Consider the following 13,262-nt stretch of genomic DNA (forward strand, 5'->3'; position numbering starts at 1 on the left):
TACCCAGGGGATCCAGATGATGCGAATCACAACTTTTCCTCGGACCGAAAATCCACACGCCTCGTTTCCCGCGAAGCCTTTATTTTCCAACGGTTGAATTTCTCAAGTGTCGAACGCGCATTAGTATGGTTATCCAAACTATGAAATAGCCCAGATAAAATAATAACTGTCTTGTATATTTATATCAAAATAAATAATAGAATTACATGAAAGCCGCGTGTAAGTATTGTATACACATATTGTACTACAGTACTACACACGTAATGTTCAAGATGGCCGGGTAACTGTATACAGAAGAGTGAAGTGTTACGTGATGGGTGAATTATTGTGGGTGTATAATATGTATTTTTAGGACAAAAAGGTTTTTTTTCATATAGATAAAAATACATATTGTCATATTCATCCATAGGTATTTTAAATTCATAGTCGGTAAATTGTGTCCCTAAAATAAGGCCACAGTTATATATTATTACGTAAATTGTTACCCGGGTATTTGTGAACCGTACGTAAATTGCATCACGAGATACTCTGTTTATCCAGTCGGAAAAACAATTCAAAGATAAGTAATAATCTACGATGTAGATAATAATATGTTCACTAATACAATACTATAGTAGCAGCCAGTGTGCATTTTATCGTAGCTCGTGTTCAGTGTACAGTAATCATATCATATTATACAGAAATTTCAAAATAACAAATAAATCGACAGCAACTTAACAATAATTTAAAATAAAAGCGGTTGGCCGTTGGCGATATGTTCACTAAGCTATCTAAAAGTATCTATTCTGAATTACAAAATGCTGATATTGAACTTTAACTTCTCAGAACGTAAACTTAATTTAAAGAAATTTACTAAAGGATCGAGTTTCTATCCTACCAATATTTCCTGCTATTTTTTTGTAATTTTTTTAAATTATTATTATTAGTAGTACACAATCTGTACCAGCAAGCACAATAAGACTAAGAGATATATAAACTAAAAGAAAACTTGAACACTTGATTGAAGAAGCCACCCGTTGATGACACTTTGGTCATTTATTTATTTATTTTGATTTTAAAGGATTGTTATCTAGCAGGTCTGTACCATTTGCGCTTAAGGCGACGAGGAGGGTTTCCAGAGATGACAAATATAGCTAAGGTTTTAATAAGTAAATTCCGGTGAGTGTTAAGGAGTAGGATGTATTGTTCATAGTAACTTTTTGCCTCTTCGTGTATGGTTTTCATGTGTAGGTCTTCATATAGGGTGTGATGGGGAATTGGTAATTTTCCTCAGTGTAATATTTTGAAGTCTCAGAATTTTATTATTCTTAGGTTGGAGATTTTTGCATTGCATTATAATTGTAGGACGTATGACCAAATTTACTTTAGTAGAATTTATAGAGAAGTAATTCAATGTTTAATTTTGAGTGTTTTTATTGTTGACGATTAGAGTTTTTAACATTCATAATCGGGAGTTTAATCGTAGTCTTTTGGCTTGGATATGGTGAGTACAGGAAAGACGGCGATCTAAGGTCAGCCTAAGATATTTTATAGTTGGAGATGGAGAAATGTGGCTACCATTTTTTATGTAATCAAACAAAATTGTCTTCAATATGGAATTTAAATCATATAAAATATTAAATTTGTTTATTACTAATTGTTCACAAACAACAAACCCAATATTATAATCAAAAAAATATTGATAAAATCATATTGCTGGCCAAAGTCTGAAACATTGGAAGAAAAATATAGATTTTGTAAAAATATTACAAGAACTAACATACCTACGTATGAATAAAAAAATATTTAGGCCACAATTTACATATGATGTATAAAATATAACAGGGCCGCAATTTACATAACATTTTTAAAATAGTGTAAAATTTACAGCAACACTTAAAATTGTCTATACAAATATCCTTATCGTATATAAATATTTATTTTTGTTAACTGAGCTGAACACGGGTTACGAAAAATCAAAATAAGTCTATATTCAATATTGCATTAATATTATTCATCTGCGTGTTGATTAATAGTATTAAAATTCAGAATACAAATACATATTTACTATTACGAATTGCAATATTTATTGATAGGTTAGTACATTGAAATGTAGGTTTTGTGTAAAGTTTTTTTAAATTAAATATTTTAAGAACGGTTTGTTTATTTTTTATTATTTAATATAGGTACCTACGCGCATTCAGATTTTCAACATTTTTGTTTTGTCATCAGTTCAACTGTTTAATTTTTTTAAGTAACTACGTAAATAATATTTGTAATTAAAAAAAAAAAAAAACAATTCAAAATCTTAATTTAAAAATGTTCAATTAAAAATAAATCATAATATACCTACTGAACAAAGAAAAAAATAATTAATAAAACACGATTATAAAAAAATAAACACACTTTAGGTCTTTATAATGCTTTGGAATTATAAACAAATATGAAGGAATTTATTTATCTTACGAAAAATTTCATATTTTATGACCATGGCAAAAAGTTAAATTATGTCAACGATGTGATTTGAATTAATTATATAATATAAAGCACCGCTCACTCAAAAGTTTTTCTTTTCAATTAAAATGTAATTGAAAAATCGTTTTATTTATTTAATGATTATTCAATTTATATTTTGTATAATTTGAACAGTTTTGAACAACCAGTGGATATAAATTATATTTAAACAATTATATTTGGTCATAACCAAATGTGATTTGAATTCAATATAAGTAACTATTGGACTTTCAAACCATTCTAATTATTTTCGAGCACATACCTGTACAATACAAAAAGATAGAGATATTTTAAATATATGATACCTTATTATTACAGTTATAAATTATCATTCTAATGTGATGGTGTATACTATAATAAGTAATAACCTAATTATTTTCGAAATATCAACAGACGTAAAAAAAGGCAGATAAAATAGCTAAATATATACAGTAAAAATGGTTTAGTATAATTACGTTTTTTCATATTTTTTTTTGTTTTATCATTATGCGTTCTTTGTTTCATAAATTATACAAAAAAAGGATAAATAAAATATTCAGTTTTAAGATATTTCAGTTGACCTGATTTTTAGTTTATGTTTACATTATTTTATTTCTTTGACGTTGCTCAGACAGTACAATTTTTTTTAATAAGCACTGTTGGCAACTACAAAATTATAAATATGTTTCGAAAACTGTTTGCGTGTTAGTATATAATATACAATTTCCAAAATATATATGAATCAATAACGAACCTATAAATTATTATTTGTTATTATTTTCAACTATATTAATCGTAAAATTTGTTCCCTTAAAAATTGTATGTTATAATATTATTCACAATTTATTATTTTAACACCCAACTGAATAAAATGGCTCGAAAATAACGGCGTTCAAGTGCTGCAATAATATTACTAATACTATCAGTACATTATATTTGTGTCCGATAGAAATACGTTCCTAATTCAATTTTTTTCTCCGCTCCTAGACCCACATACCTATTATATTATATCCGTGTTGTTTTATATTGAATTTACAAAAAAACAAAAAATTCAAAATAAAATGATTCAATTTACTAGCTTCGGGCTTATCCTGGGTAATATGGCAATTTTGAGTGTTCATCCCCCAGAGGATAGACGGTGCCTGGAAGAAATAGATAATTTATTTTCACCATCAACGCGCAAAGAATTTATTCTGGATGCGCAACACTAATAATTATTGTATACACGAGTTATATATATATATATAGGAAGGTATCGCTGAACATTTTTGGGTTTTCGTTTTAATGGAAAAGGACAGTCTAGCATAAATGTATCCCGGAGCTTTTCTCTAAAATACGAGTGAATTCTTTGAATGTTGTGAAAAAATACCTTTAGGCAAATATAATATGTACTTCGGAAATTGCCGTTTTCCCGTGAACAATGCACTCCAATCCAATTTTGGAAGTGATATGAGATATATATATATAAATATAAATAATATATATGAGTGTATATACTTTATTTATTCAATAGATATAATATTATAGTTATAGTAAATATATTATAATGTATAATGTATATAATGCGTATACATTAGGTATAGGTAGGTAGTAGGTACTGAGTGCTGATTTTGTTTGTCATAGAATTTCAATTACGTTATGACATATGCGTTATTATAATATAAAAAAAATTATTTACCTAGGTGTACTTATATTAGAAGTCTAGGTTTGGTTATAGACTTAATTATAACTATTACATATTATTGTCCGCACCTATTGGATGAATCAGAGTCATAAACATACGTTTTAAAGTAAAATATTAGGTGTTTAGCTATTTTAAAATATATTATTTTTTATGTTCACTTTTTTCAGTATTATTTGGGAATAGTTGTCAAAAATTAAAAAAATTGATATTTTATTGACTGCTTAGTTAAGTTTAAAAGTCTAAAAATTTTAATTTGGTTTGATCATTAAAAAAACATTTTTTTTTTTTAACTTTTGAATTAATTTTATTATTAAAACATGTTTCTAATGAAAAAAATTAATATTTTCAATTAAATTATCTATAAATAATAATTATTATCATATTTTCTTCATTGATATGCTATAATAAGTAATAACTATAAACTATCATGTATTTTTATATTTTTTATTTTTTTTTTATTCGATGTTTTTAAAAATGTATTTGTTTTAAAAATGTTTTTTCTTATTTACCTTTAAGTGGCTTAAATTACTTTTTTCGTGGACATGTGCAATTGCATATTTTAACGTTTTATAGTGATCCTAAACTAAGTAAGTCCCAAACCCTGCATTTATAATACTTTGGCTGAGGTAACATGACCACGATTGTATTTTCTTATTTTGTGGTTCATAATACTTTGTATATTATACTTTAATATTACAATTCTACTACAAATTAAAACGTATACTTAATATGCCTATCTTTATATCAATAACAAAAGTAATACTAAGTACTAATAAAAATACATGTAAAATTATATATGAATTGTGAGATTTTACCAAATTGATATTTAATTAAAATGTTAGTCTGTTTCAACAGATTTCGTGACAGTCAGCCATAATATGCGGCATAAAAGTTTAAAATTACAATAACCCATAAAATGCACTCTAGGTTGAAATATTAAATCCCCTTGACTGTATTTAGATATATTTGAAATAGGGTTTTCGTTTGGTAATCTACTTTATCAAAAAAAATCGGTTACTAAAGATTATCTGTAAGTCCCTGATTACATTTAATATTTAGTAGATACCTACCTGTCCATGTGAATTTTGTATCTTTGTTCACTCAAAAATATTCAGGTGCGTCTCTCTGCCCATGAGACATTTTTATCATTATTTTTGAGTAATCAAATAACAAGGATGGTGACACGTGAACGAGCGTCACAGAATAATAATATTATAATATTATAATATTTCTTAGTTATTCGAGATATCTCAGTACGAGCGATTAGCATTTTAATTATTGTAATTTCTGTATATGCCATCTTTATCCCTCGGTTGCTTTCGGATAGGTTCAAAAAAGGTCATAGGTAATTTGCACCCCAGCATAACTTATTGTTCTAACCTATTTGAGTCCCTAACTATATAGTATATATTATATACATAAGTATCGATAACTAGGTATCGATATAATAATTATTTAACAAACACAACAAACACAACAATATTAAACATAATTTATACCAGAGCCTTGAACCCGAATGAACCGGCACTCCTAACATCCCTAAAAACCCTTAAAAAATCAAACACTCAAAACCCATATACAACCCAAATGATTCTGTTTTCAAAACACTCAAATTAACCAAAAATTTGAACATTTTAGTTTTAATGTTTTTTTTCTTAACTTAATTATTTGTTGAAGTATACTGAAGTAAAAATACAACATTTTTAATAAAAATGCATATTTATTACCGGGATAAAAATCACAATGTTAGGATAAGTCAAAACTGAAATTGATGAACTCCAATATTAGATCCCTGGGGTCCACGCAACATATACTATAATAGTGGATTGTACAAAATATTGTAAAATGTTGATTACGATTGACACTTGACACGCCAAGTATTATAAATATCCATAAATATTCAAATGTGTATTGATGTAAATATACATATTATAATAATAGTATACTGTTATTGCTGGTACAGCGCAAAATTATAATATATATATAATATATGATTTCATATTTGAATATCTTAAAAAAGTAAAATTGATAATAATTGCACCGTCTCGTCAACCATACTCTAGTGTTGTGATAATATATTATATACTTAATTAGACGAACAGCGATGGTGGAAGGGTGATAAAAATATGAAAGAACCCGCGCGAGTAGATTTGACAAGGAATTTTGAGACCTGAGGGACGCACACGCGTCAGTCGCACGGAAATTATAACATCCCGAAGCTAAAGCGCTCATGGATGGTGGCGACGAGCAGTGAATACCGTTATATTATAATGTTCCACATATTTTTGCACATTGTATACCACACAGACACACACATACATCTAGACGCGTGTAAACGTCATATTATCATAGCACATAAAATATAATATTGAAAATATATTATAATATAATATAGCATATCAGAGCCGGTACAGAGGGTATACGCACCATTATTATTTTTATTATTATCATGACGATGATGAAGATGATAATAATATGTTCTTAAAATGTTGTAATTTTTGTACGTCGGTTTGTGTAGGAGTGAGTGATATAAAAGTTATCGAAATGTCTAGTACTATCGAATGGTATTAACTGTTGTGGTCGAAAATTTTCATATATTACTGAATTATTAAACGAAAATTAAATTTTTGAAAAAAAGTGCAAAAATACATTTATTTCAATAAAACTTGCGGCGACATAGTAAATTGTGTATTTTATTTCCCCCCACATGATACTTTTTGACAGCCATATTTCAAGTTTTTTCATTATTACATATATATTATTCTATAATACAAAGTCATACGGTTAACTAAGTGCAAGAATGGTTCTTGATTGACTCAGCTAATTATGACTTGCTACATCACATAATTTAATACATTAAGCCTATTTTAATCACATTTTGTTTGTACTAAATTATATAATAATTATATATCTTGCGACAACTAATGTGATGTATGTAACAATAGTCAATACTTTTTTTTTTACTTATTTAAAGTTTTTTCTTTTCATATTATATTAATGAATATAATATCCATACAACATATTAATCACTTCATCTTTGTTCGTTGACCACAATATGATTTTAACCATTTTAGTCCCATCCAGCTTAGAATTACAATAAAACATATTACTGTCGTATTTGTTTTGACAATACGATTTCTGTGTACATAAAACCATATACCTACGCGCTTTTCAAAATCGCAGAATTTTCCCCCGAAAAACATAATACTATTTGTATATGCTCGACTGCGCCATTTACTCCGAGTATTAGTATATAGGTATATAATATAATATCGTATATTTTTATTCTCGTGTGTTATATACATGGTATGATACGTGTGCGTTTGCGTGTGTTATATATATATATACATAGATATACCATAATATCGCGGTTGCCGACTATCGTTCAGTCGTGTAGTATATATATATATACCAATATATACATATTATTATATACACGCGTGCATCGTGACTGTGGTATATTATATATTATTTTCGTTCCTCCGATCGCAGTTTTCCACGGCGATGTTACTTTTTTTTTTTCGACTTTTCCCTTTATAATGTTATATATATGTTACAAATCGATAGCGAATACAAAAACTTTGGTTTTATTTTTTTGATTTTAATTTTCTATTTGTGTCTCGTCGGCCGACCGTATTATTAACGCCGTTGTAGCTATATTATTTCGTTGCGTCGAGCGTCGGGTTCTTATAAAACAATAACAATATTCATTATTGTGATTTTATTTTTAATCAAAGAACATTACTAACATGACCTCCCAAGAATCGTAAACTTTTTTAATTATTCACTTTTAACGCGAGATCGTCTTCAGAGTTTATATTATTAAAAAAGAATTTAAAATAAAATTGTTGGTCTTGCCAATATTTGTTTATTTTTACGATCCATAATTTTTATAACAGATGAACATTATGTGAATAATTCATCCCGAAAAAGCATTTCAACCATATCAGAATGATGAGGCGTAAAATAATTTATGTATTATTATCATTATAGCATTATTCTCATTATTAAAACAAATTATTCATGATAATATTAAAAACAAACGTGACGTGCCAAAAAATTTCACTTTATTCTTTTATATTATATTGGTTTAATAACGATGTGTTGTTTTTGTATGTTTGTCAACACTTTTTTAGGCCTACGTAATTTTTGTGAACCTCGTTTAATTTATTAACATAATTAATAATATACAGTCTTATTTTCGTCTTAAAATACTTTAAATTTAAATTTCCATATCATCTCAAAATGTCATACTAGCTAAGTAATAATAATAATAATAATAATCTATAATTGTATTATTATAATATGTTAGCAAGTATTCAGAAATCCAAAGATCAGCTGAGGAAATTTATTGTAGAAAATCAAACACTAAAGAAAATTAAATATTATTTAAACGAGTTGTATAAAATGGATTAACTATATTACGTGTTATTAGGATAACGTTATAAATATAGTTTACACTATTAGTTCAGATGTTTGCTTTTATATCACTCTATTTTTTACCAGTATATTATTTTAAGATGGATTCTTGCGGAATATTTCAACAGCAAAATTAAGGTTACACGGCGTATTGGATAGGCAATATAGGTACATAGCTGTTGAGATTGATATAATAATGTAAAATACCATTCACACATCACAGACAAGAGTAAGAATTTTCACACAATCATACAATCCTAGTGTGACTATGAAATATGATTCTGAATATTATAACACATCCATCGTGTTTGACCTAGTTTGTAGAAAGTTTTAAGTTAGAGACACCACAATCTTGCGCGTTTCAGTGCAACTCCAGAAATATATACCAGATGACATGCGAATTATAATGCGTGGAAAAATACATCGTGGATGAACTGTGGTGATATTATTATTAATATTTTTATTTTAATCAATTATTGTGGCAATCTGAAATAGGTCAAAAAAGTTTTCGAGATCATTAAGGGAAATTATTAGTATTTTGATACTTTTTATTACATAACATTAAACACATTTTTAGGTAGTTTTTCTCCGGTAGTTGGTTTTGTGTCTAATATATTATAGCCTACAAGAAATGCATTTTTGTGATATTTTATAAAACTTATCGGTTATAATAACATGTGAACTGGTTTTTCTATGTTATATGCTATAGAACTATAAACATGATTTATGTATAATACTATATATTTTGACCTTATCTAGTAATGTTACATCATAAATGATTTTTTTTTAAATCTCCAAAATGTGTATAGATTTAAGTTAATATACTCCAGGACAGTGTAATAGCTTTCTTAATGTGCACGTTTGCACTTCAATCACGTTTGATAAAATGTATTGTAACCATTTGTTTGACCGTCGTTCGTTAAATTTTTTTTTTATCTTGATGCCTGAATCGTTTCAAATACAAATATATTGTTCAAAATCATAAATTAAATGTCAACTGCAGTTTACCAGCTATTAGAATCTAATATCTAATTCATATTGGTATTAAATACGGCAATTTCGTATTTTTTTTCATTTTTACAAGTATAAATAAACAATTGTACTGTATATTAATATTCATGTCCTAAATATGTAGTTTTCTTTTAAATTTAAAATAATAATAACAACTTGAGCGAATTAAAACGAATGCCTGATATTCAGTTTCCGTATTTTAGCTATGTACTTTTTTTCATTTTGGTAATTGAATCTTTTATAACGTTGTTTCAAAATATAAACTTAAACAGTTTTTATGAATGTAAAGTTTCAAGTTTTTAACCGAGAATAACGAAAAAGTTTTGAAATATGATTATAAATAATAAATGTACGTAAATATTATGAATATAATATAATATTATGAATATAAATATGGTTATACAATTAAAAATTAAATTTCCTTGTAAAAATAAATAATATTATGGACTAGTTAACTACAGTAATTGGAATTAAATCCTAGTAAAAAATCACCAGGCAAAATCTTTAAAAAATTATAATACCCAAAATAATTATACCTGACAAGTATTTTATGCACTTTGTGTAGAGCAATATAATTTGGAATTGGGAAAATCCCAAACATAAAAGTGTTTATATGATATTAACACATTATTAGGTATTATACAGTTGGAGTTCCTCATGTTGTTTCAAAATATAATCCGTACTTACTTAACCTAACAATCAAATTACCAACATCCGTCTAAAAGAATTGGTTAAAAGACTAAATTAAAATAATAATCCAATTCAATAGGACCATTTTTGACAGCTGTGTCCAGCAACATACGCAAGCGAGTTGACCAAATTTTTTTTTATTACTCACTAATTATCATGAAGTGTGCATAATGGTAATGGATAAACTCGAATAAAAATATGTTATTTATAAAATATAAATAATATCTAAATATCACGTACCCATTACTTGTCATGAAGATTTAAAACATTATAGTATTATACTTTCAATAATGTGTGTATATAATTAGCTACCCATAGATACTGTATTATAATTCTAATGCACTGACTAGTATAAAGTAAATACTATATTACTATGTAATGTCAATAGTTTTAATGATATACATTTTCATGCACATATATTAAGTAGTTGCGCTGGGGAACTTTTTTTTCAAGAAATATTTTTTGCTGGCGATTTTTTCTGGGTATTATGTTTCCTATATTCGTTTTCTACGAACGAATTATTGGTTGTTACGTCCATGAAATATCATTATATGTCATGCTAGCAGAGTTTTTATCAAATAAACGTTTTTCCTTTGCTTTTGTGTGATGTAATAAACCGTGTATTATTTATCAAACGGCGAGCAATACAACGGGTGAAAAATAAATTATTTCTCTGGAAAACACTTTGACTCAATTGTTATTAATTTCGAAGAGTGTACGATCAAGACCAGGAGTCCGACTCTGCGCGCAATTCCACGATTTCGGGTCGTGTGTATTCCACATCCGCTTAAGTATTCTGGTCGCGCGACCTACTGCCGTAAGAAGGTGGTGGAGGTAGATGGTACATTGCTACCGCCACGCGCGGTTTCCAAACGGATACCGAGAAAACGCATGCAATTTAGTTTTTTCTTTCCAGGTCGGGTTTACACTAACGCAAAACTAGAACGTAATAAAACGAAAACAGTTTTTTTATCCACTATACGTGGACGATCACAGTACGAGGATACTAGGACGTCTGCGTATAGGTACGTGTAGTACAATAAAAAAAAAGCTGCTGCGTTCGGAAACGATATAGAAAATTCATTCAAAATTGTCGTGGTTGAATGCTTACCGGATGATTGTTTTATCACCTTAACAGTATTTTTCCCAATACATTTTGGTTTTTTAAAATATATTCATTTTACTATATTCATTTACCTCCTAACCAGTTATATTATAACCAATATCAATATTTTCAAATTGAAAAGATACATTTTTATTTCATATTCCTGTCTTCAGACGTTGTCCTGTATGATGGTCATTAGGAAAAGCATGATTAGGTTAGACTCATCACTAATTGGTGATTACTCCAAAGTGTACATTACAGGTGTACTATGGTTATTAAAATAATATCAACACAGTATTAATATTATTACAAGTTTTTGTGGTAAATCAAACATTTAAAATACACATTAAGGTAGTAACTTTCAATATAAAAAGAACATAGTATCATTAACTATAACAACCATACAAAGCAGAATAAAAAGGCATACATCTAATTCAACTGGTTTAAACAGACGCTATTTAGAAGTTTTTCAAATACGTCCATTTATGATAGGTACCTATCTAGCGTCGACCTAATTTGGCCCATCCTGAACCACGGTTTTTACAACGTATATTATTATGAAGGTATTTCGTTCGTTTGAAACCAACTCCACTGATGCCGCATAATAACACAAACATTCCACGCGGCTGGTGAAATTAAATTAAAATCTATTTGGGTTAGGCATGTCACTTGTTATTTTACAATGCGGGTCCCTCTAAAAGGTTATGCTTTTGATGAGGTTTATTTACCTGTGTTCAACGGGCAGGTGTAGGTCTCCGGAGACAACGTTTCAAGTTTACATTTTCTTAATTATGACCTTTTTTGCCAAATTACTGCACCAGCTAGTTCCTCCAGTGTATTTGAGACGTATCAAGCACCGTTTTTCACTCACATATTGACATTATAACGTTAAAAGTTTTAATTTCTCCTGTATTACGATAGTGTTATATTACCATTAGTTAAACAAAAAATATTGTTGTGAGTGTCAATTGGCCTTTCCAGGGTAAATATTGCGAATAAAAACAATTTGAACTTATCATAAATCTATTTTCGTCATAGAAAATATAATATTACAAATGTAAATGTACTTACTAACTACTTACTTACTAACTACTTACTACTTACTAAAAGTATTAAAAGAAATTGTAAAATTAAAAATAGCTCTCTTATGTGTACAAATGTTGGCATCTTGAGAAAAATCCATGTTCACATAATATATGCACACGTGAATGAAGGATTTAAACCACTGGGTTTAACCGAGAAAATATAAATATTCGCTAAGTGGGTTCTTGCCTGTGTAGTTCCTAGGTTCCTAACAGATTTTTAACTATATTAACAAAGGAACGGAAAATAATTTGATCTAATTATTTCAGGAATGTGTGTATGGTGCATCGACTGTTGACTGTTTTAATAACTAATAACTACAACTATAAAAATTGAGTTTATTCTATACTCAAAAACTACAAGACCTATTTTGACGAAAATGTCAGAGATTGTTCTTAGAGATATTAGAAAATTGTAGAGAGTAGTTTTAACAAAGTTTAAATATAAAAGTGTTACATCTAATTCACATAGCGAGAAACACTGACTCAGATTTGCCCATGAACACTATAGTAAATTTGGGGCAGCTGCACTAAAGTTGAGATATACCAACATAGCGCCGAGGCCGAATGTTATATTTCTTCTTTTTTCACGAACGAAGTCAACCTGACTTATACTGTTAGTTTTTATATAATTTAACTTAAAATATTAATTAACAAACAAAAATGTTGCCCTAACCCTGAATAATAATTTTTTTGTTCTTTTTGTTGTGTTTGGGGACTTTTTTTCTAAAATCCACTACCTGGGTAACATAATTTGATCGATGTGTGTATCGTTTAACCTTTATTTTATGTTGACTAT

At 28.0% G+C, this 13,262-nt stretch overlaps 1 protein-coding gene across 5 annotated transcripts in view; it reads left to right on the top strand.

The window, feature by feature from the left end:
* Nucleotides 1–13,262, top strand: part of LOC132941838 (potassium voltage-gated channel protein Shaw) — a 162,733-nt gene that overhangs the window by 118,719 nt on the left and 30,752 nt on the right. The gene's annotated exons all lie outside the window — the stretch shown is intronic.

This window comes from Metopolophium dirhodum, chromosome 3 (assembly GCF_019925205.1).
Source record: "Metopolophium dirhodum isolate CAU chromosome 3, ASM1992520v1, whole genome shotgun sequence".
Taxonomy (NCBI): Eukaryota; Metazoa; Arthropoda; class Insecta; order Hemiptera; family Aphididae; genus Metopolophium; species Metopolophium dirhodum.